Below are 26,495 nucleotides of genomic sequence, written 5' to 3' on the forward strand. Positions count from 1 at the left end.
GCACAACTCTTAGCTAGGAGCAAGTCAGTAAGGCCAGCCCCATGTTTAAAGGGAAGGGAGTCAGACCTTTTGGTGGGAGTTGTTCCAAATCATGTGCAGACTTGTGTTAAAACTGCCGCAACTCTTATAAACACTGTCCTAGTGTTTGCTCACTGATCTGGAGTTTGGTAGAATGGGAGAAAATCCAAGACTGGGATCCTCTTGGAGTTCTGGGAGCTAGGTCTCTGCTTTAAAAATTATTTGCAACTGCATGTTATCCCCCATAAGCACTTGGGAAACCTTTGCTTTTGAATCTGGAGGTGATAACTGCCTGGAGTCCCACTTTCCTCACAGGAAGCCACATGTTATACAGAGAAGTTTTGTTCTCTGTTCCTCATTAGTTTCTTGCGTCCCTAAGCCAGGCAGCCACTATCCCAAAGGATAAAGAACCCTCCTCAAGTAGCCAACACTCAGCGTTCCCTCCATCTCTGGTCTCTAAGACTTGCTAATGCATGGATTTGACTTAGCCTGAGTAAGGAGCTTTCTAATACTAATTTTTTTAAAAACCCTGCTGTGCCAAAGAATTAAATAAGCACATGTCTAGCTTTAAATGCTTTGCAGGGGACTAAAATAACATCTTCAAGGACAATGTCGTTTTCAACTCCACCTCATTGAAGGCTTCCCTGGTGGCTCAGTGGTAAAGAATCTACCTGCCATCGCAGGAGACACAGGTTCAATCCCTGGGTGGGGAAGATCCCCTGAGGAGGAAATGGCAGCCCACTCCAGTATTTTTGCCTGGGAAATCCCAGGGACAGAGGAGTCTGGCGGGCTACAGCCCAGAAGAGTTGGAAATGACTTTGCAAATAAACAACAACAACAACAAAAATAACATCTTCCAGGACAATCTGGCTTTTAACTCCACCTCATTCAAGGAACAAAATCTCTCTGCCATCAGGTTTTGATTCTGTGGCCATAGCTCTAAGATTGTGTGCCAGCGTTTTCCAAGTGTAGAGAATTTCTCAGGGTGCAGAGGTTTTTCTCTGCAGGCTGACAAATGAAAGGGTGTATTTTGATGTCTGAGTATGTTGTGAGGGAGTGATGTTCAGCCCTCAGAGATTACTGGAGTCTCCGTTTCTATATTTAGACTGTATCTTGCATTTCTTGAAAATGAATTGCTTGTTCTTTTTCCTCTACGTCATTCTCTCTCTGCCCTCTACGCTCCCCTGGGTTTATTTATTTATTTTTAGAAATAGCTGAGTTACAAGTGATTCCTTCCTAAAGCTTAAGACTTGTTTTTAACAACTTGCTCAAACACAAATCCTATTGTTCACATCCTTAGGGAGAGTGAGTTACTCCAGAGGGAAAAAAGGAGAGATTTCATATACATGTCTTATTCAGTGAATAATTTACATTAAAATAAATGGTACAGAAAATGTTAAAATCTTTGCATAATCCAAAGATTACCATATTGGATTCAGAAGGGAAATGTCTGAAATCCACAAAGCTTTAGAGGGAGCAGAGCAGGGAAGTTTTCTTTCAAAGTTTTCCAATGATGCCTTCACTGTTGTTTTGAAAACTCGGGTTCTGTTGTTCCAGGAGACACCTTCCATGCCACCTTGCTCACTTTCCCTTTCCCACGGTTAACAAGTGTTTGGACTCTAGGAAGTTTTGACAGAGACTCAGCTAAGGTAAGGGCTTCCCAGGTGGCACTAGTGATAAAGGAGCCACCTGCCAATTCAGGAGACATGTGAGACGCAGTTTGGATCCCTGGGTCAGGAAGATCCCCTGGAGGAGGGCATGGCAACCCACTCCAGTATCCTTGCCTGGAGAATCCCATGGACAGGGTTGGTGGGCTACAGTCCACGGGGTTGCAAAGAGTCGGACATGACCGAAGCGACTTAGTACACGCGCACACACACACAGCTAAGGTAAATCTCAGAGATCATTGATTTTTTTTTCAGATGAATAGAAAAAAAAGTGTCAGCAGGGGAGCAGAATAAGTGAGAAAGAGAAGCAGTAAGTCATGATGACGAAGTATCTTATTGGATCAGATCGCTTCCTGCTCTTGCACTCAATTTTAATCACATCTTTTCTTCTTGGCTATCAACAATATTGCTGCCAAAACCCTACAGCTATGGGAGACATAAACATTTAAATCTGCCAGAGACAGATGGCAATATAAATCTCCATCGTTGCTCCCTTAGAGGAGTCCCAGGGCTGCTTCTCTCTTCGGTAAATGGGACATTAGAGGTGACTTTTTCCCACAAGGGCTCTTTTTAGCTTTACTTTCAGGAAGTAAAGATGCTTCATTGTTTTAGGGGGAATTTTGCTGGCTGCGACTGTGGGTATTACAACAGCAATAGAGCCCCAATGCTGGAATGAAATTTACCAACTAGCAGCTCTCCCTCTTCCTTTCTGCTCAGCCCCGAGGACAACACATGTGGTTGTAACAGCTGGCCACCTTTATCCAAAAGGTTTGTTGGTGACCATACAGAGTGGCCAGGCTAATAGCGTTAATTATAACAAGGGAAAGCCTGATAGTCTAGCCCTGGTTTTGATCAGAGAATCTCAAAAATTAAATTTGAATTTATGATCCTGCACTTCACCAGAAGATGGCCTTTTGCTGAATTGTTTTAATTTTTAAAAGTCCCGTTTTTGTGTTCTGTGACAACCTTTGGTTGATGGAGCTTCACTAAATACATGGTAACATTAACACTTTTTTAGCTAGAGCTAGGATTTGGACTTCCCTTGTGGCTCAGAAGGTAAAGAATCATCTGCTATGCAGGAGACCTGGCTCAGCCCCTGGATTTGGAAGAGCCCCTGGAGAAGGGAATAGCAACCCACTCCCGTATTCTGGCCTGGAGAATTACCTGGACAGAGGAGCCTGGCAGGCTACAGTCCATGGGGCTGCAAAGAGTCAGACACGACTAAGAGCTAGGATTTACGATGTTCTATTTCAAACACTTCTCGTGGTTGATTTTAAAAATACAAATCTGCATATCTTCTGTAATTATTAACAGCTTTCACTACATTTGACATGTCAGGAAGGGTTACAGAGCTATGTCATTACTCTGAATGGGCATCATCATGTTTTCTGGTGATTGGCATGTTGACATCTGTTTTGAGTGCCAATAGAGAAGCAAAAGTGGCTCATGTCTGTCTGAACAGAACAGAGGAAACCTGACGAAGTCAATTCAAAACTCCTACTGCGAACATTAAGGGGCAGAGTAGAGATTCCTGACACTATTCAAGGAGGCATGTGGAGTGAGGAACCGTTCTGGATTCAGAAGAGATGACGTTATATCGTCTTTGATTAAAACCTCTTCCACCATAAACATAAGTGTTAAAACAAGCAACTTCTACCAGCTGAGAATGCCATCTGAATTTAGACATATCCAGGGAGGGATTTTCAGGACAGAGCCTAGCACCAGAAGCCATCTGGCAGCAGAATCCTTTGTGTAGGGTTCTGGAGAGTCCTCCACTAAAGATAGTGGAGCCTTTCTAGAGATTGAAACCAGTTACACCAGCTCACCTGGGTCTCACAGAATACCTGGAGGAAATGATCATTCTCAGGGCTTCCTCAGCTCTAAGCCCCCCTGGACTTGACCGTCAGTATGTCCACGGCCTCCGTGAGCCTTAGGTTCTTAGTATTCCCAACCAAACAGTTTCAAGCGCTCTTCCTGCCTCCCACCCATTCCCCTTCAAATCCTCCTCTGTGATGTGGCCAGCGGAATCTCTCGGAACCCCCTTCTGCTGCACGCCTCCACTGATTTCTCCTGCCTTCTGCGGCCAGTGCATGCCAGGCATGAGAGTCTCTCTAGCGGCACCCACTTCCCCTTGTCTTACTCCCCAGCCCGATCCTTTGCCAGTCTCAACCACTGTCCTCACACCTGGGTCTTTGCTGTGTATCCTTGGGGCATGTTACTAGAATATAATAACTATTTTTATATAACCCATTTTATTATAACTGTCCTCCCTGCATGACTCTGTCCTCTCGGCCTGAGCCCTGGGTATGGAACATTGTGAGCTCTTAACAAAGATGGACTGAGGGAGGGGGTGAGTGGTGCCCACACTGTGCCCCTCCTGCCACCTAAAGTACCTCTTTATCCTCAGCCATCCTGCAAAGCTGCCCCAGGAAACCACTCTGGACCCCTGCCCCTGCCTTACTTCCCCAGTAGCCCATACATAACTTTTCCTTTATTTCATCTACTTAGATTATAATTACTTATGTTACGTGTCCACGTATACATTTGCTATTTCTGTAGGTCAAAAGGACCAACTATCAGTGATTTCATATGGTTCAATCTAATAGAAAAGCAAGAACCCATGGTGGGTATATATAGACAGGCCTAGGTTGAAGGCCAGAGAAGGCAATGGCAACCCACTCCAGTACTCTTGCCTGGAAAACCCTATGGATGGAGGAGCCTGGTAGGCTGCAGTCCATGGGGTCGCTAAGAGTCGGACACAACTGAGAGACTTCACTTTCACGCATTGGAGAAGGAAATGGCAGCCCACTCCAGTGTTCTTGCCTGGAGAATCCCAGGGACGGCGGAGCCTGGCGGGCTGCTGTCTATGGGGTCGCATGGAGTCGGACACAACTGAAGTGACTTAGCAGCAGGTTGAAGGCTGGCGCTGTTGCTTCACTTGCCCTGTGTCCTAGTCAAGATCCTCAGCTTCTCCATGTCTTAGTTTTCTCATGTGTAAAATGGAAATAATAATAACAACTAAATCCTAATGGTCTCCTGAGGATTAAATGAGGCACTTCATGCTAACATGCAGACCCTTAGGGCTTGGCTCCTATGATAAACTTTGGCTGCTCTTAGTCAATAGATAACTATTTCCTGAGGTTTCCTATGTGCTAGGGATAGTAACAGTTGAGGAGGTACGAAAGATAAGGTAAAAGCAGAATTGCCTTTGTGGTGCTCATAGCCACTGAAAGTGCAGTAACAAGTCTGATATATGCTACGGATGAGGAAGAACTGAGTGCCAAGGTGCCTCTTTCTTAACCCTCCTGCTAGCCCAGCACTGGCCAGGGATGTGTCAATACATCCTTTGTTACCCAGTGGACTTTCTGGTAGCTCAGCTGGTAAAGAATCCACCTGCAATGCAGGAGACCCCAGTTCGATTCCTGGGTCAGGAAGATCCCCTGGAGAAGGGATAGGCTGCCCACTCCAGTATTCTTGGGCTTCCCTTGTGACTCAGCTGGTAAAGAATCTGCAATGCAGGAGACCTGGGATCAATTCCTGGGTTGGGAAGAGCCCCTGGAGAAGGAAAAGGCTACCTACTCTAGTATTCTGGCCTGGAGAGTGCCATGGACTATACAGTCCACGGGGTTGCAAAGAGTTGGACATGACTGAGTAACTTTCACTTTTGTTACCCAAATATTATTGACCTAATTCGTAGCAATACATTTTTAGAGTGATGCAAGTAACATCACCGTGCAAAGTTGTTAGAGCTTAAAATTGATCAAGGGTTCGTTATACAACTTATGATTGTTGATATCATTCACATTTTGATCATTTTTGTTCCAACCTTGTGTAAAAGAGATGTTAAATTTTCAAAAATGATGTGTTGTGAAATTTTGAAAATAGAAGAATTTTTATGTGAATTTTATGCAGATATTTTCTCTGATTGCCCAAGTGACATACATACTATTATCTCAGAAGATGATAATTCTTCAGAATATAGTTCCAATTTCAACAATATGAATAACAGACCAACAAAAAAGACTTAGTGATTGATTCTGATACAGAAAGTGAAAATGAAACTCATGGTGCTGAAGAATGCTCCTTTGCTTCTCCAGAAGAGTGGATCGAAGACAACATTTCATGAAAATTAGAAGACTTTACAGGTGTGTAGGGTGTAGCTATTGAATGTAATAACCTGCAAAGTGTTAGTGATACAACAGAATAAATTTTTGGCCAGCCAAAATAAAAACTGTCAGCCACAGGCATTAATTCTGCAAAAATCCCCATGTCAATAATGAGCTAGCATGGAATCATCTTGACACAGCTCTGGTTACCCAAGTAAACCCTGAGAGGTTTTAACTATCTTTCCCCCTGGTATATGGTGGATACTGTAGTTCAGTAACTAGCATATAGTGGATACTCAATAAATGTGCATTGAGTGAATCAGTGAAGGAGTCAACTAAAAAATGAATGAATGAGCTGTTGCTCCAGGTCTAAGCACATAAGAAACAGAAGTCTCTCAAGTCAGCATTCACAGTCAAAACAGCCAGGATTTCTTCCTTAGAACATTGAAGTTGTTCATAACGCATGATTGGGCTGAGTGACCCCTCCTTTTTTTTTTTTTTTTTTGCCATTTCTGTCAAAAATAGACTCTGGCTCATAAACTTCTGTTTTACTACCAGAATGGCAAAAGGAGTCGCTCAGCCAGATCCTGGGTTACTATTTTTTAACTTTTTTTGTGGCACACACACAAAAATGGGTTTTTGAACGTCGCTATTTATGTAAAGTCTAATCATACAAGCAAACAAAGAAGAGAAAATGAGAGATGACTTTTTTCAGCTCACAACTGATTCATTCATTCAATTTATTTGTCCCGTGAGCATTCTATGAGCGTTCTGTGTGTACAGAGCAAATGTACAAAGTGGGGAGAAGCAACCAGTTCCCAGCCACACCATTTAGTGACCCTCTGCCTCAGGGTCTTGTCTCTCTTCTCTCTGAATTTATTTCATTGTGCACATCTATTCATTTATTTGTGGAAGCAGCTCTACCGGGCCCTGAGGAATCTGTGATAAGTCAGCGCTCCCCCAGTCTCTTCTTCCCTTAAACTTGGAGTCTAACACAGGGGAGGGCAGACAGTATCAAACAGTTGCATAAATATATAATCAAACTGCAATTACTGCAGCAGAGAAAAAAAAAACAGAGTGCAATGACAAGATACGGCAGGGGGCCTGACCCAGGGAATCAAAGCTCTGAATGTTGAGAGGGGAAGATGGGAGCCAGAACTGAGGAAAATGGTGTGGGAGTGCAGGGGGTGAGGGGCCCATGGAGATGAAGTGGGGAGCTGGACAGGGCTAGGGAAACTCACACCAAATAGCAAAGTTTTAAGAATGTTAAAAAGGGTTGTGATCCACTCAGATTTATGTTTCTCACACTGTTCACCATCAACTAGACTGTGGGTTCTTTGTGTTATGAGGCTGTGTCATACTCCTTTTACATCTCTTACCACATCCAGCAGAGGGCTTTGGATGCAATAATTTGGTGCTCAATTAGTGCTGATTGAACGTGTGGAAAGGATGCAGTGATGTGACCTTGCAGTGGTGGGTTCTTGTGTTCCCAAACCAAAAGACACCCCTAGAATCCCCAGGGTTTCCCCCAGGCCATGCAGGTGAATGAGAAGGGCCATGACACTCTGTTTTGAACTTAAATGTTTCAGTTTATACTGTTTCTCTGTAAGGGAAAAGAGTTCTTATCGATCCTTGGATATGCATTAGGAGAATAGCTAGTTGGTCACAATCTCAACTGCAAAACTCACAGATCATCATTCTGATGACTGGAGGCCAGCAGGGGTGGAAAGCAGAGGTGGAAATGGAGATTCTCAGGTGACTCTATGGTAAAGAACCCACATGCAATGCAGGAGATGCAAGAGACAGGTTCAATCTCTGGGTCAGGAAGATCCCTTGGAGTGGGAAACGGCAACCTGCTCTAGTATTCTTGTTTGGAAGATTCCATTGGCAGAGGAGCCTGGTCGGCTACAGTCCTTGGGGTCTCAAAGAGTTGAACACGACTGAGCTTGCCATGCCATGCCAGGGGTGGAAGGTGGATTTTCTCTCCCTAGTTTTTCTAGTTCATCTCTTTCCCTCCATCTGATCACCCATGTGGGGGTTTCATGTCCCTGACTTGGCTCTGTCACATTCTGAAGGCCTTTGCTGCCCACAAGCCCATCTTTGGGATTACAGGTGTCCCTCTGGGACTGGGACTCCTATGGATCTGACAGCTCTAAGATTTGGAGACTGGGGCTTGGCTGTGGCAGATGGTCTCATCCTCTGCTAGGGAAATGCTGCCTTGGTGCTCATTAATGGTACACTTGCCACCTCCATCTTCAGATACTAAGGGAAAGCCATTTTGAAATTGGGACAAGAGATGGAGACAGGTTTCAGGGGCCCTTTTCACACAATGATGATTTTCTCACAATGGAACCGGGTTTCAAAGATCTTTGTCCCCTCCAGTGAGGCTTTTCTTCCCAGTGTGTGGTGAGTATGTGGATGTGATTACACAAATGCAGTGGGAAGAAGTACTCCTGATCACTCTATACATCATCTGATGCTGGCAGTGATCTCATTTTTAAAACCATTAGTAACCACGAATGGAGGCTAAATCACTAACATAGTCTAAAACAGCTTCCGTATTTATCTGTTTGCTGTTTTCATCCCTTCTTCTCCCTCATGCTATTCTGCAGTACAGCCTCCACCTCAGAGATTCAGAGCAACTGTCAGCTGAACACATGAATACTAAAGAATCGGTTTCCTTAGTAACAATAACCATGAAGCAGCTCTCAGGACTTCCTGCCTTTCTGTCTGTCTGACTGTTTTCTGTTGGTCACATGGAAAGAAATGCCCAAACGAAGCACACCCAGAAAAGAAAGTGAAGTGAAGTTGCTCAGTCCTGTCCAACTCTTTGCGACCCCATGGACTGAAGCCTACCAGGCTCCTCCATCCATGGGATTTTCCAGGCAAGAGTACTGGAGTGGGGTGCCATTGCCCAGAAAAGAGGCACATAAATATGACCCCTGAGCAGAAGAAGGGGCTGCTCTGGTGGTTCAGCAGTAAAGAGTCTGCCTGCAATGCAGGAGATGCGGGCCCATGGGTTCCATCCCTGGGTCAGGAAGATCTCCTGGAGGGGGAAATAGCAATCCACTCCAGTATTCTTGCCTGGAGAAGCCCATGGACAGAGGAGCCTGGCGGGCTACAATCCATGGGGTTGCAAGAGTCGAACACAACTGAGTGACTAAACCTCCACCAAGTGGAAGGGAGGCTTGTTTCTGCTGAGATCACATTCCTTTTCTCAACCTGTTGACCTGTTCTGTGCAGTGAGGGCTAACTCAGAGCACCTGCAAGTCCATGACTGCCTCAGAGCTCTTTCTTTCGCGTCTAAATCTGGAACCAGAAAACCATCATGCAAGCCACATCACCAAAATGACTCTTTCTCTTTGGGAAACCTACAAGGAACTTACCCTCAAAGAAGACCTTTCTCGCCACAGTACTGCTAATCATAACAAGAAAATGAGCATCAAGTAGGGAAACTTTGTTGATTACCCAGGATATCTTTTTTTTCTCCCCTGTCTGTTTGTTGTGAGAAATCGCCCTGCTTCCTGCCCCTCGCCCCAGCTCTAGTCGGAATGAACCCCAGCAGCTACCCTGCGAGAGAGCCGAAGGGGATGTGCCTTAGGAAGCCTCGGGGTCACCATCCTGCGCCTGGGTGCTGAGCCTGTTGTCCAGATGCTTCTGATGGATTCTGCCACCTCACCTCTTGGGCACACACCAGGTGCCTGACCCTTTGTGGCCCCATCTCCCGGCCTGGATTCCCAGCTGTGCCCACAGAGGCATCAGCCCACCTTGCAAAGCACACGCTCGCTCCTTCTTGCCTCAGTCGTCTTCCTAGAGCTGCATCCCCTTGATGTGCAGATACCAGCTGAGCAACACTCGGCGCTAGACGGGATGCCAGACAACCCGGGCCTGGGAATGTGAGCCCACAGTCGCTGCCCTTATGAGGGTCACAGTCTGAAACAATAACCTGGATGCGGGGCAATAATTAGAGTACACTGCAACAGGAGCGCCCCCCGGGGTGATGGGGGCCCCGTGAGAGGAGTACCTAACGCAGCGGTGAAGCTGGAGGCAGAACAGGGAAACATTCCTCGGGAAGGTTAAGCCCAAGCTGTCTTAAATGCGTTTTAAAAAAGGGGGATTCCCTAGAGGTCCAGTGGGTATGGCTCTGCGCTTCCACTACAGGTTGGGATCCATCATGCCTTGTGGCCAAAGAATAGCAATAAAAAGCATAACAATGTCCTATGGATATAAAAGAAAGCATAGTAAGAATAAGGTAAAATATGTTGAACACATATTTGGACTAGGATCTTGACTTGTGTGATACATGCATTATTTAATTAAATTCCCGCAACAGTGCCTGTGAGGCAGGTTCTGTTATCACCCCCACTTTACAAACTGGGGCTCGCAGGACACAGCTCATAGCCGATCACAGAGCTAGGAACTGGAGGGGCCCACTGTCAAACCCAGGGGTGTGATGGTAAATCCAGGATCGGAAGCACCAGCTGAGTGAAAGGAGGGGGTCCTGACTGCCCTGCTGTGACAGGCCCACGAGCGGTGGCTTTGCCAGAACGTGAGTGTGGGGTGAACCTTGGTGGGCTTGCCGACGAACTTGGCTCAGTCTTCAAGGTGAGGGCCAAATGTTGAAGGGTTGTAAGTAATGTTTGCATCTGGGGAAGACAATTCTGGCAATGGTGAGGGGGGTGGATTTGAGGAGCCAGAACTGGTGGCAGAGAGATCACTTTGGAGCCCCTCACAGTCATCCGTCCTGGTAAGACTTGATGTTGGCCTGAAGTGGGTGAGGACAATAGGGAAGCTTTTCCTACGAAGCTCCATCTGCTGGGCGTCTGCATCCGACAGCACACCTGCAGCTCAGGCTCCAGGCCTGCTTGTGACCTGGCATTGTCAACTGATCCAACCAGTCCATCCTAGAGGAGATCAATCCCGATAGTCATCAGAAGGACTGATGCTGAAGCTGAAGCTCCAATACTTCGGCCACCTGGTGCAAAGAGCTGACTCATTGGAAAATACCCTGATGCTGGGTAAGGTTGAGGGCAGGAGGAGAAGGGGACGACAGAGGATGAGATGGTTGGATGGCATCACTGACTCGATGGACATGAATTTGAGCAAACTCTGGGAGATGGTGAAGGACGGGGGAGCCCGGTGTGCTGCAGCCCGTTGGTTACAAAGAGTCAGACATGACTTAGCAATTGAACAGCATCAACAAATAAATATGTATTAATAGTATCATTTCCTCTGCCTTGAATTTGACTCTAAGAGACAAATAAATGTCAAACAGCTAGAAAAGAAAGAAGCAGAACTCTGTGCAATTTCCTATTTACTTAGATGTAGAGGCAGTGATGAACTCTCTCTTCGCATTTTTCCCAATTAAAAATTGAGCCAAAGTCTGGTGGAATGGTAACAAGTTGAACTGGGCAAACACACACAGGCATGCGCGTGCACACACACACACACAAACACACACACACAGATGGCTGAGACATTCTAATGAGTTGAGGACCTATTGTGTAGCATTTTGAAGGTAACATAATTCACAGCTAGTAATTTGAATAGCTTCTCCCATCTGGTCATCTTAATTTGTCTTGAAGGAGTAAAAAAATTTAAAGGGAAGTAAAACCTGCACATGAATGTTTATAGCAACTTAATTCATAGTTGTCAAAACTTGGAAGCAGCGAAGATGCCCTTCAGTAGGTGAATTGGATAAATAAACTGTAGTACTTCTAGACAATGGAATATTATTTAGTGTTAAAAAGAAAGGAGTTATCTAGGCATGAAAAGATATAGAGGGAATTTTAATGCATATTACTAAGTAAAAGAAGCTAATCTGGAAAGGATAATTACTGTATCATTTCAACTATGTAACACTCTGGAAAAGCCCAAACTATGGAGACCGTGGGGTGGGCATGAAGAGACAAGAATGCTGGATTTTTAGGGCCGCAAAACTATTTTGAATGATATTATCCTGGTGTGTATAAGTCATTACGTGTGTGCATGCTAAGTTACTTTAGTCGTGTCTGACTGTTGGCAACCCCATGGACTATAGCCAGCCAGGCTCCTCTGTCCATGGGATTCTCCAAGCAAGAATACTGGAATAGGTTTCCATGCCCTCTTCCAGGGGATCTTCCCGACCCAGGGATGGAACTCACATCTTTTATGTCTCCTGCATTGGCAGGCAGGTTCTTTACCACTGATGCCACCTGGAAAGCCTATACATCATTATACTTTTGTCTAACCCGTAGAGTGAAATGTAATGTAAACTGTGGACTTGGGTGATTGTGACGTATTGATGTAGCTTCATCCTTATTAAAAAATGTACAAGGACTTATCTAGTGGTACAGTGGATAAGAATCTGCCTGCCCATGCACTGCAGGGGGACAGGTGTTTGATCCCTGGTTGGGAATATGCCAACTAAGCCTGTGTGCCACAACTACTGAGCCCAGACGTGGCAACTACTGAGCCTGTGTTGAGCCTCGAGCCCATGCTCCACAACGAGAGAAGCCACTGAAATGAGACGCTTGCAACAAAGAGGAGCCCCTGCTCACCGCAGCTAGAGAGAGTCTAAGCAAAAGCAACAAAGACCCAGTGAAATCAAAGTAAATAAGTAAATTGATTAATTAATGGCATGAATTTTAAAACATGTACCAACTGGCGAATGATGTTGGTTCAAATAAACATCAGGGGCTCCAGTCTTTCTGTTTTGTTTTGTTTGTTTGTTTTTACAAGAAAAGAGTTAGATTGGCTTAAAGGGCATAATGGGCTTCCTAGGTGGCACAGTGGTAAAGAATCCACTTGCCAATGTAGGAGACACAGGAGATGTAGTTTCGATCCCTGGGTCAGGTAGATCCCTTGGAGGAGGACATGGTAACCCACTTCAATATTCTTGCCTGGAGAATCCCATGGACAGAGGAGCTTGGTAGGCTACAGTCCACGGGGTCGCAAAGAGTCAGACACGACTGAAGTGACTTAGCGCACACACATATATGTCCCATGCACATTTTTAGATAGCTTCATAAGAACAAACCTGAGCTGGACAAGGGATTCAGGAACCCGGCTTGTGTGGGACCCTATCCTCTTTTATATGACAAGATGTATTCCTTGAAAAAAAAAGAAGAAAGAAAACTGCAAATAAATGCAAAGGGGGGAATTAATGTAATTCTTTTCTGTAGGATGAGCCTGTGGCCTCTGACTCACTAGCAAAAAGCAACGAATTAGCAACAACTCAAAGAGACACAAGAAAATACAACCAGCTCTTCAAAAAACCATAAAATAGCAATTACCATATTTTAGCATAAGTTTCTACACAGAATTATCTCACAGTTATAATTAGGTTGCTAATGCCACACAGAATTGGACGATACACTAATTTGGTATACCCTTTATCTAATCTGATGGAAATGTAACATTTAGAGGGCTTGACTTTTTTTCACAAGCAATTAAAAAGGACTTCTTCAGCTTAACTTTAATATCACATTAAAAAAAATTGTGTTGCGCTTTATGATGTGTGTGTGCGTGTGTGTGGTGGATAAGAGAGAGAGCAAGAGAGAGATTCCAACCCAGTTATAGGCACAAGCCATATCCTTTAGTCTCTGATTTATTTCCACCATGTAAGATTCTTTTCTTTCTTGCTTCTTTTTATAAAATCTTTTTTCTTTTTTGCCTTTGGTAAATTAAAACTGAATTTTCTTCTCTAGGACAACTCTCTGTTCCAGTCATAGTAAATACCAATTTCATTTCCACCCTATTATTTTTCTAATTAAGCATTTGTCATGCAAAAGGAGATCTGAGGTGCCTGCACTTTTCATTATGCAAAATATTCAGTTATGATAATAGCTTTGGGATGGCATCTTGAAGGTGTTATGGAAGAAAATCATGAGAAAAATGAAATCAAATAAACTGTACTTTACTTTGGGCCTTCCCCTATTTATTTTTTGCCACAATTGTGAATATTGACAACGTCCCTATGTAGGATGGACACAAAATTAGCATCCTTTAATGGATAATTCTATTAACTCTTCATCTAAACATTTTAAAGGTTGAAAATGTCACCCTGCCTCTCATTTTTCCTCTTCTGTTCACACTTAGCAAAACCTATAACTTCTATACTTGATGAAATGTGCTTCTGACTCAAATTGTTTCAGAACAAAGTAGGAATGTGCCAGGAGGACCATCTGATATTTCTTGGAAACTCTTTCTTCCTCCTTATGACAAATCCCAAGGGCTGAGGCTCTGTCAAAGGAAAATTTATTTTCTAAACCCTTTGAACACAGAGCTTTTCCATTTTCTGTGGCAAGATATTTTTCCCAAACAAACATTAACCACTGCATCTTATAGCTATATTTATATCCACACATACACTACCTATCCATATGCATATATTCTGCATATGTATTTCTATATGTATATTTTAATCTATTGACTTGTAAAATCTAAGGCTTTTATTTTTCAGTTATTTCCATAGTTTGCACAGAATTAGCTGGGCAATTGGATTTTTAAAAAGTGGGACAGTTTCTTCTCAACGTCTCAAAATGTAGACCAACTTTCTGGTTTTGGAAAGAATGCATGTATTGTCTGAAACTGCCTTCTCCTGAAATGCACTGTGTAGTGTGTGTGCGTGTGAGTGTGTGTGTGTGTGTGTGTGTGTGTGTGTGTGTGTGTGTGTGTGAGGAGATAGTGCTGTTGGTTGAGCTCACTGTGACCCATGTGCTCAGTATTTTCAAAGATGCTTTGTGGCGGTTCCTCCCAGACCCCGTCTGCTTACTGTCCTGCCCAAGCTCTGATCTCGGGTGGCCTCAGCCTGCAACAGCTTGGAGCAGGGCTTGGGTGCCCAGCTGGAGACTGGGCTGGGCTGTGGTGGTGAGAGCACCCGATCCTACCCGCTAGACTAATGATCAGTGACAAGGCCCCGGCCCTTTGGCATTGCATAAGAGAATACCCACAAAGATGGAAAGCAGTGAAACAAAGTACATACTAAGAGGAAAAAAGCACAGTGTGTGTAGAAAGGCACATGGGTGGCCTCAGAGGGAGAGTCCCTAAGTTGCACACTTGTGGCAGTTTGAGTTACTCTTATGGGGTATTTCTTCCAGGTTTGCTTTGGCCAATCATTTTGATTTGCCTGGCTTACACTCCATAGTTGGTAAAAATCTCAGGATCCTCCCATGTGTGCCCACGGATCTCTTAGCCAAGACAGATTTTACCGAAAAGGCATCTAGGTTGAGCATTCCTTTGACATAGCTTCCCTCTGGCCTCTAAGAAGCCTTTTCTGCACATGTGTGGTTAACAGAGATCTCCTGACTTTGGGAATAAGAAATATGTGGTTCTGGCAGGGCCTAGCCTCCTCCCTAACTGCCCTGCTAGTCTTGTCTTGGAGGTTTTTGTCAATAGAGAATGAATCTTCAATTGCTTTACCTGGGGGGAGTTGGGGGTGGGCGGGAGGGCATCTGCCTCCAGCTTCAGTTCCCCCAGTTGCTCTGCGTTTTGGCTACTGAAGGCTCACAGGGAAAGTTGTGGGCTAAAAGAGGAGATGCCTCGCTCAGGAAGTTGGTGAGGGGAGGCCGCAACCAGTGACGGATTGGGAAGCCTCACACACCTAGCTCACCCAGGCGGTGGCCCCGGGAAGGAACAGTTCTGTGGGTGGTTAAGGTCCACAGCCTTCCCTTCCCTGGGGCTGCAGATACCAGTGGACTTTTTCTGACACCACATCCGCTCCCTGCCTCTCCTGCTTCACCCCTTCCCTCACAGGATTTTCCTGAAGGGCACTTACTTGCTCAAGATCACAGCACTCAAGCCCCTGTCTTCCGTTCTGTTTCTGGAAAATTTCTTTCGATTTTAAACATTCAATGTCCCAGTCAATAAAATGTGGATAATAACCCCTGCTTTGTCTATCTCTCAAAGTTGGGGTGCAAATGGCAAATTGTGTGGAAAAATTTTGTCAACAGCCAAAGCAGTAAAAATATTTTGCAGGCAGCACGATATATTATTTGTTTAAATATTGAACCTTCAGTGGGACTTCCCTGGTGGTCCAGTGGCTGAGACTCCACTTTCCAAGGCAGGGGGTGTGGGTTTGATCCCTGGTCAGGGAGCTAACATCCCACTTGCCTCATGGCCCAAAAAAGTTTTCTACTTTGCATAAAACAGAAGCAGTATTGTAAGTAACTCAGTCAAGACTAAAAAGGTGGTCCCCATTAAAAATATATATATATATATTTAACCTTAGGTTTAATGAAAGTAAGGTTGATTTCTCCCAACTCGGGTTTTTTTTTTTTACACTTCAGGCTAACGTCCACCGTTCTGGCTTCACCACACCCTGTTGAGGGCGGATGTGTTAAGAGCTGCTGACTGGTGTGCCCTGCTCTCTGCACGGGGGGCTTGCACGGGGGGCTTGCACGGGGGGAGAGGGAGAGCCAGGAACCCAGCAAGTGACTGTGTTGACCAGAGAGCACACAGTTCCTGCCAAAGGCCAACTAAGCAGGAACCCTAAAGAGCCTGCCTGCGAATGCATGAGATGCAAGAGACTTGAGTTCAATTCCTACGTTGGGAAGATCCCCTGGAGGAGGCACTGGCCACCCATTCCGGTATAATAGCCTGGAGAATCCCACGGACAGAAGAGCCCGGCGGGCTACAGTCCATGGCGTCACACTACTGAAGTGACTTAGCACACAAGCAAAGCCAGACCCCAGATTTACATGTAAAATCTGCAGCTTCTTAAATACCAATCACACATTTTTTAAAAAAACTTTGTGTGTGCACTCGGTTGCACACTCATGTCCAACTGTTTGTGACCCCATGGACTGTAGCCCACCAGGCTCCTCTGCTCATGGGATGTCCTAGGAGTGGGTTGCCATGATGGAGAAGATCTTCTCCTTAAGATCTTCCCGATCCAGGGATCGAACCTGAGTCTCCTGGGTCGCCTGCATTGGTAGGCGGATTCCTTACCACTGTACCACCTGGGAAAAACCTTTAACACTCTACTGTTCAAGCAGAACATAACTGGAGGCCCAACTGGGCTAGTAGTGTGTTAGCTGTGTCCCGATTTCAGTGCCTGAAGTAACAGAGCAGGTGATACCTGGTGAGGTCTCGGCTCCAGCAAAGCACCCAGCACTTGATCCATGAACGTTCTTGGATGCACAGGATCACCATTAGCAGTGCTGGCTTCCAAGGGGTTAAAAGAATGACCGCTAGTTTTAGTGAATAGTTTTCTACTTTGTAAAAACCACTTAGCATATGATTCTTTTCCCTAAACAGTATTACAACATGTGCAGATTTTTATTCACTTGCCAGCTTGCTCTTGCACAACTTTTCAAGGACACTTAGTCTGTTTCCTTGTCTATGAAACAGAAATAATTATGCCTGTTCTGAAAATAAGCAAAAGGACTTTGCAGACAGTGGTGATCAATCCAGCTGTAAAAAAATCACTGTTCCCTAGATTCTGCCCTGGGATCTAAATCCCACACTCAGAAATCTGAAACAAACAGAGGCATTCTCTTATCTTTCTTCCAAGGCGATGTTTTCCTTCAGTCATGATTTTTGCTATAAAAATTGCATTGGTATTTTCTACTACTATTAATTACCTAATCTTTTCCTTTAAATCCAATGTATTTTTTTTTAACTTACTACCAACTATCTTCTTCAATTACCAACTTTATTTTTGCCTAAGCAACAATATCCATGAATGCACAGGTTTTATGTCCTGGTATTTAATTTTTTTACACACACACACACACACACACATATAAGTATATATGTACATGTCTATATACACTTCTATATGTGTTTGCCATACATACATATGGGCTTCCCTGGCAAATCAGTGGTAAAGAATCCACCTGCCAATGCAGGAGATGTGGGTTTGATCTCTGGGTTGGGAAGATCCCCTGGAGAAGGAAATGGGAACCCACTCCAGTATTCTCACTTGGGAAATCCAATGGACAGACAAGCCTGGTGGGCTACAGTCCATGGGGGTTGCAAGAGTCGGACACGACTTGGTGACTAAACAACCACATTCATCTGTATATTGCCTGAAAGGTGTTTATCATCTTGCTTATTACCAACTACATGTCTCCCATTTTGGAATACTCTATCCCTCCAGGGACAGTAATATTTTACAGAAAAATTTTTTGTCTCTACCAGTTCATTAACTTACTCATTGAGTATTTGTCACCCATTGTCTATCCCATGTAAACCTGGAACAGGCAGAAGGAGATGAACATCACTCGTTTCGCAAAACTTTCAATGGCTCTAAATAGCTTTGTGAGCCCATGTGGCTAATGAATGCTGATAGGAAAATTCACAACCCAAATCTTCCCGTTCCAGATTCCTGTGGACTTGGGAGCACTCAGGGATCACAGAGGCTAACTCTGAGAGAGAGAGAGAGAGAATGGCTAAGCCTCTGCCCCAGGGGAATCCTGGGGGTGCAGCTAGTGAGTTTGAATGCAGCAAACCCATGGTGCCTTCTGAACAACTTTCACACAGGAAGCTGTCTGGTGCCATGTTCCTAACCCTCCAACCACCCAACACTGTAATTTCTATGATTGGCTTTAGTCATTTAATAAGATAATGGCATTCAAACCAGTCACCATTAGATACCAGATGATGTTAATAATTACAATCTGCATTTGGGTGGCGCCTCTCCAGGCAAGCACTAAGAGTTTTACAAACATTATCTCATTTTCATCTTCATGACACCCTTGTGAAGCAAGCCTTTTTTTCCAGCATGACTAGAGAGAGCAGCTCAGGCGCGAAGAGTTGAAACACCTTCCCCAGTCTGAGAGCACATGTGCGATCACAATTCTCAAACTTGGTTTGCTGTTGTCTTGAGAAAGTCTCTGTAATTGTGTTCATGTAAGAGTTTCACACTAAATGCAGGGGAAGTCTCTGAAAATATTTACATCTAGGTCTGTAAAGGTATAGGCTCTTTAAACTCTGTATTCAGTGTATCGAGTTAGCAAACAAATAGAGGAGTCTAAGTGGAGTCTAGGTGGAGTATTAACATACTTAATACTATCTTGCCAGATAACTGATTTAATAAATCATTATGTAGCACTTGCATGTGCCTGATACTGTTTCAAGTGTATTATAAATACTAACTCCTTGACTCCTCACAATGACCCGGTGACGCAGATGCCAGCATGTTCTTCATTGAACAGGGAAGAAAGTCAGAAAGTCAGACAACTTGTCTAAGGTCCCAGAGCTGGTAAGTGACAGAGCTGAGAACACACTGCTGTATTTAAAACGGATGACCAGCAAGGATCTAACGTATAGATCCTTGTAGCAGCCTGGATGGGAGGAGAGTTTGGGGGAGAACCGATACATGTATATGTATGGTTGAGTCCCTTCAGCTGCTCACCTGAAACTATCACAACATTGTTAAATCAGCTATACCCCAATACAAAGTACATTTTTTTTTTTAAATACACACAGTTTGGTCCCTGAGTCCCTGAGTTCCCATCTTTAAACCAGAACATTCTGTAACTATCAAGCTTGTAATAGTTATTTGAAAATACACTGCTTCTCTCTTTCTCATGCCAGTCAAAGGTTTTTATTCCCCCCCTGCTATGCCGGCGGTTATCCACTCCAGCCTATTTCAGACAGAATCTCCCCATGGAGCGAGTCATCCTGCCCCATCCTCACTGCTCTTCAACTCCAGGTGTATGACTTGCTGGTACGTCGGCCGGGAGCCTAGAAAACAGGGTTTCAGAAGCTCAGCAAGTCACAATCCATTCCATACAGAGTCCAACAAGGCATTGCCCCCAAATACTAAAAATTCCTTTCTTCATTTGTTCTTTGGGGAAGGAAGAGTAAAATTCTCCCCCTAGTTCCGTCCCAGGACTAGGTTGACTTTTAACAGTAAGCAGAGATATTTTTCACAAGTGACTTATGCAATATACATTATGCTTGGAGAGTACTTTCAAAGTGCTCTATGTATTCATGAGCTCATTTGATCATTACACAACAGCAAGTGAGATAATGGGGGAAGCTATTTTCATAACCACCATTTTACAGATGAGAAAACTGAGGCTCAGCATCGTTAAATAAACTTGTCCAAAGTCACCCAGCTAATGAGCCACCGGAGCAGAATACATCCAGTGTCATGTGTTAATAAAGACTATAAATTACCTCATCTCATATTAAGCTTAATAGCTTCTGGTGATATCACTTCTAAGATCAGACACTTAAAATTCAGAGTGATTCCTCCTCAAGGGTGCAGATAGGACACTTGAGAATACTTAATGATTTCCAGGTTCAGCTCTCTTCTCCTTTTTGAGAGCACGTGAAACAGACTTTCCAGGGTAATTAAAAAGAAAAGAGCTTCACCACATGGCCCAGCAATCCCATTCCTGGGCATATACCCAGAAAAAAAAAAAAACAAACCCGTAATTCAGAAATATACATGGGGACTTCCTTCGTGGTCCAGTGGGTAAGAATTCAGGTTCGATCCCTGGTCCAGGAAAATTCCACATGCCTCGGGGCAACTAAGCCTGTGCAGCCTGACTACGGAGGCCATGCTCTAGAGACCAAGAGCTGAGACTGTTGAGCCCACATGCCACAGTTCCTGAAGCCCAGAAAGTCTGGAGCCTGTGCCCTAAAACAAGAGGGGCCACCACAATGAGAAGCCCGCACACTGCAATGAAAGCGTAGCCCCTGCTCCCCACAACCAGAGAAAGCCCACACTTGCAAAGACCCGGTGCATCCAAAAATGAATAAATAACATTTTAAAAAGCCCTAATATTGCCCATTTAAAAAGATACATGCATCCCAATGTTTATTGCAGCACTATTTCCAATAGCCAGGATGTGGAAGCAGTCTAAATGTCCATCAACAGAGGACTAGATAAAGAAGTGGTACATATATACAGTGGGATATTAGTCACGTAAAGGAACAAACTGTGCCCTTTGCAGCAGTGTGGATGGACCTAAAGACTGTCACACAGACTGAAAAGTGAAAGTGAAGTCGCTCAGTTGTGTCTGAACTCTTTGCGACCCCATGGACTATAGGCTACCAGGCTCCTGCATCCATGGAATTTTCCAGGCAAGAGTACTGGAGTGGGTTGCCATTTCCTTCTCCAACAGACTGAAGTAAGTCAGAAAGAGAAAAACAAATATCGTATAACAGCATTTATATGTAGAATCCAGAAAAACAGTAGAGATGAACTTATTTGCAAAGCAGAAACAAAGACACAGAAATCAAGAACAAACTTATGGATACCAAGTGGGGAGAGACAGATGCGATGAATTAGGAGATTGGGATCGACAAATATATACAGTGATATTATTGAAAAACCAGATAACTGATGAGAACCTGCGGTGTAGCACAGGGAACTGTACTCAGGGCTTCGTGGGGACCTAAACGGGGAGGAAATCTAAAAAAGAGGGGATATATGTATATACACAGCTGATCCACTTTCCGTACAGCAGAAACTAACACAAGATTGTAAAGCAATGATACTCCAAGAAACATTTTGAAAGTGGCCATGTGGCCACTTCCCCCAAATGAGGTACTCATAGCTGCTGACTCCTTCAGATGCTGCTCACTGCCTGAATGAAAGGAATCCCTAGGTCTCCAGAAGAGCCATCTCCCTTGTTCCAGGAACATGTCCCTCCTCCCCTGCTTGTGGACACTGTGTGCTGAGAATTAGATCCACTAAATAAGGAAGGAAAAGGCAGTCCATTCAGATGAGTTATGTATGAGTTATATACGTGCCAGGCGTTTTGCCCTGGAGGCCCAATCTGCCAACTTTTACTTTCTCTATCTGATGCTGACTTTTCTTTTTCAACTGCTAGAACAATGGCAGTGAATCATCACTTGTGATTTAAGATTCTTTATACTGAGTCTGCCTGCTTATTATTATTTACTTATTATTGATCTTCCAAATAGGCTATTACTGAAACCACTGGCTGCCCTCTCCTCTGAACATGATCTTACTGCCGATTGACTGAGATCCCACCATCTGATGACATGAGCTTCTTCAGCTTTTCTCCCTGTCTCGGGATTTCCTGAATTTTCTCCCATAGACAGTACCACTTTTACGGGAAGAGGTGGCCTCCTCCCTCCCAAGGCTAAATCAACCCCTTCTTCTGCTAGAACCCCCTGCCTCTCACCACCTCTTTGAGAGCTTCCCTGGTGGCTCAGAGGTAAAGAATCTGCCTGCAATGCAGGAGACCTGAGTTTGATCCCTGGGTCAGGAAGATCCCCTGAAGGAGGAAATGGCAACCCACTCCAGTATTCTCGTCTGGAGAATCCCATGGACAGAGGAGCCTGGCAGTCCATGGGGTTGCACAGAGTTGGACATGACTGAAGTGACTTAGCAGCAGCAGCAGTACCACCTCTTTGAGAGTTTCTCTCAATCAATTACAAATGTCTCTCCCTTCACTCCCATCCCACGGCGTGCCTCAGCCTTTCTCTCTTACCTGGAATACTTCCCTTTATCCACCAAGAAATTTAAGTCTTTTCAATGACACCCTCTCTTTGCTGGCTTCTAAGACATTGTAAGTCATAGGAAAAAGTCCAGTGCCTCCCAAAGAAATGGAAAAGAAATCCACATGGAACCCCTTCAGTGGCTATTGCTATGTAACAAACTATCCCAAAGCTGAATGGCTTAAAACACAACAAGTTATGATGTCTTACATCTGTGGATTGACAGGGCTCAGCTAGGCAGTTCTTTGGTTCACAGGGGTATAACCGAGATCAATTAGGAGCTGCACTCAGCTAGGAGCATGGCTGGTGCGGGAATCTCATCCTCTGGGACCTGTCTGTTCCCTCTCACCACGCTCTAGTCCTGGACCGCATGGCAGCTGGCTTCCAGGAGCACAAAACAGGAACTGCCTGCCCGCTGAAGGTTTAGACCAGCAATTAGCATAGTATTGCTTCCTCTTCATAGCACTACTGGTCAAAGCAAATCTCACAGTCAACCCAGGTTCAAGGAGAGGGGAAATAGATTCCATCTCTCAATGAGGGGAAAGGCAAGGAATCTGTGGTCAGCTTGAATCCAGCATAGATGTCCATTTTTGATCAGCTCAAATCACCTCAGTAATCACAATAGCTATTTGGTATTATTCCCTGAAGTTTTAATAAATCTGAGTTAGATCATCTTATGTAACTCATAATATTACTGCTTCTTCAAAAGAACAAAATAGCTCAATTTCTGGACTTAGGTTAATAGGAAAGTAATTTTTGTCGACTCTTAAAATGCAAGACCTGCTTGAAGAACTGTTTAAAATTCAGCTAGATTTTATATAGGTCTGTTCTATAGATACAAAGATCAGGTAGCATATCTATTAAATCTAGAGAAAGTAGGTGAAGTGAATTTTAATCAGTCTTTTTTTTTTCCTAAAGAAAAGCCAATATATTTCTGTAAAGAAGGTGAATATTTCTGAAAGACAAGAACAGCCATAAATCAGAGGTGTCAACCAGGTCTATTACTGAACAGTAGGGAAGAGCTTACTGAAGCTGCAGGCGCCCTGCCTAGGAATTCAGCAGTGCCCTTACTGGCCACTAGGTGTCCTGTTGGTCTCCTCCAGGGGTTGGGGGCGGGGGTTGCTGATGGAAGGGATGTGAGGATGGAGATAACACCGCCAGTGCATTAGTCAAGATATGCTATTGGCTATAATTGGACTTTCCAGGTGGTGCTAGTGGTATGGAACCTGCCTGCCATTGTATAAATAATTTTGCGGAGGCTGCCTTACCCCTTCTCTGTGGTCTTAACCCATTATTCATGGGTGGCCCCCAACAGTGTGTGTACAGTAAGACCAGCTTCCCTGGTTCTAAACCATGAGTCCAGAGGCAGACACTAACCTTAAGATGGACCAAAGACATTTCCTTCTGAACTGAAAGACGTGGAGTTTTGATCAGTAGTTACATTAGTGAAGCACATCAGAAGGAAGATCCATAAATTTGTGCCAGAGGAAGAGCTAATTTGCCTCTTGCGCTTGTATATCTACTCCTCGTATTCTCATAGACACCTGTATGACTTTCTCATGGCTTCTGTTCTTTCCTGAAACTCTCCAGAATTTTCTACAACTCAAAGACTTAAAACAATTTATCCTAACTGGAATGAACTAACTTATGCATGTATAACGACTAGCGTATTTGTTCTGCGTCTTTTTCAGTGCTGAAATGATGGTTCTGTGCAAACAAGAAGATTGCCTGCCTTGCTTAGCACTGTATCCTGAACATCAAGTGAAGTGGTTGGCACCTGATAAGTGGTCCATAAATATTTATTGAATGAATAAGTGGAAGCATAAGGCTGATGCAGGACTTGCCTGGTGGTCCAGTGGTTAAGAATTCACCTGTCCATGTAGGGGACACAGGTTTGATCCCTGGTCTGGGAAGATCTCACATGCCATGGGGCAATTAAGTCTGCACATCACAATTACTGAGCCCGCACTCTAGAGCCCATGCTCTGCAACAAGAGAAGCACTGCAATGAGAAGCCCCGGGCACCACGATGAAGACCCAAGGAGCCAAAAATAATAAATAAGAACAGAAGACTAATGCAGCTCCTCAGGAAGTGCCTGGGAGAGAATGAGACTTCACTATGGCTGGGTGGGAGGACTAAGGGACCGTTGTGGGTTTGGATTCCACGTTGGCAAGAAATGTTTTGAATGGAGACTCTTGGTCAAATTGCTCAGGTTTGGAAAAACATCCTGTATTATCTGATGACAGAAAGAGTCAAGTACAAAGACCCTGTTTACCTTCGGATGCCAAGACTAGCTGAAGGAGAGAGAGTGAAGTCTTGTCCGACTCTTTGCATCCCCATGGACTGTGGCCTACCAGGCTCCTCTGTCCGTGGGATTTTCCAGGCAAGAGAGCTGAGGCTGAGGCTGAAGGAGCTATAGTTGAAAAGAAAATCTCTGTAACTTGGGTAGTGCAGGGGAGAAGGAGCATAGCTCTGTGAAGCAGGGGACCCTGCAGGGCTGTGACCCCTCATAGATTGACGGGTGAGGGGGTAGCCCTGCAGCAGGAATAACGCCGGAAGTCTCCGGTGGTCAGGGTGAGGACGGAACAGCCATGACAGCCATTTGCAGCAAGGAGAGCAAGTGGGAGTGGATGGAAATGAAAGGCTAGAGGAGATCCCATTTCCTGTCTTCTATACTTCCCTGGAAACAGCACAGGGAGGGTGGACATTTCAGTATCCATATTGGCTCTAAAGCCACAGAACTCTGGGGTCGCTCACTACACCTTGGTATTTTCAGGCCAGTGTCATGGACAGAGGGACCTGGCAGGCTACAGCCCATGGGGTCACAAAGAGTCAGGCACAGCTGAGCATACTTTATCTAAGTTGCATGCTGAAAGATTCTAGTAAGAAGCAGGGTTTAATTCACCACAGAGGTATGTCTCTGCAATTTTACATTTTTGGGGAGGACATGAACCTGCTAGCCCACTTGTCTGATGTGTGGATGCTGAGTTAAAAAAATGGGAGTTTTGTATCTCTGTGCTGTGGCTACCTACTTTCTAACTGCCCTGAAAGATGAAACAACTTTATGTCAGAATATTTCTTGATAACAACTGAATTCTGAATGCAAAACTATCTCTGAATTTTGGGATGATATCCAACTAAGAGTCCAAGAGGAAAATCTGATTTCCCAGCAGTCACAGTCCAGGGGCCTTCAAGCCCTGTGAGTCATCTCCTTCTTCTTGGGGTAGGTTCCAGCTCTACCAGTTAAACGTGTCCAATCTCGCCAAGAAGATACTCGGCCAATGTACAGGTGTCTTTGGAGAGCTGAGATATTTTGTTCAATTGCTGCGGGTCTAAGACCACCATATCTGTCTTAGTAACAGTTGTATGCAAAATGCTTCTTAATGTTTGTTGAGGGCTGTCAACTACAAATTGGCACTTTCCATCTAGCTCTACAAGGATTAAATCATGTGCTCCTACAACTACTGAACCTCAATACCCCCTGAAAGGAGTTGAGGGTGGAGAGCAGAAATGAGGCACTCGGTGCTGGGGGGAAAACTGGGTCTTAAGATATCTTCAGGAGCCAATTTTATGAGCCCAATTACTGTATCTCCCCATATCGAGAAAAGTACTAAAATCCTTCATGGTGGTGACTGTTCCTCGTGACTAGCAAAGTTTCATGAGACGAGTAGAAACCTTCTGGGAAAAATATGTGCTTGATTGCATGTATTCCCCCTTCACCAAAATCACATTTATCCTGACCTTTCCCGGTTGGCTCTTTGAAACAGTTTCTCAGAGCTATCTGAGGTACTGTCTCCCAGGCTTGCAGTCCACATTTTGCCCCCAATAAAACTTAACATTTTCAACTCTTACACTGTGCAAACTTTTTAAGTTGGCAGAGTCCATAAGTTTAATTTTTTTGTTTAGCAATTCTTGAAAAACTTTGCTCTAAGGCACTAAGGAGGAATGGTAGAGCCCAGTGATGAAGTTCTTCCAGTCTATAGCCAGATAACCCTGGTTCAACCTTCGTTCTCCTGTTCCATGGGGTATGGCCAGCTCCATAGCCTCCCTAAGCCTCACTGTCTCCTCTCGTGAAAGGGAGATAACAAGAGGACATCCCTCAAAGAATGAATGTGAGATTAACTGGCACATAGTAAGCATTCAGCCAATGTTATTATTATAGCTATCTTTGTTGTTTTTGTCCAGTTGCTAGGTTGTGACTGATTCTTTGTGACCCCATGGACTGCAGCACGCCAGGCTCCTCCATCCTCTGCTGTCTTCCAGAGTTTTCTCAGATTCATGTCCATTGAGTCAGTGA

This window comes from Cervus canadensis, chromosome 3 (genome assembly GCF_019320065.1).
Source record: "Cervus canadensis isolate Bull #8, Minnesota chromosome 3, ASM1932006v1, whole genome shotgun sequence".
Lineage (NCBI taxonomy): Eukaryota > Metazoa > Chordata > Mammalia > Artiodactyla > Cervidae > Cervus > Cervus canadensis.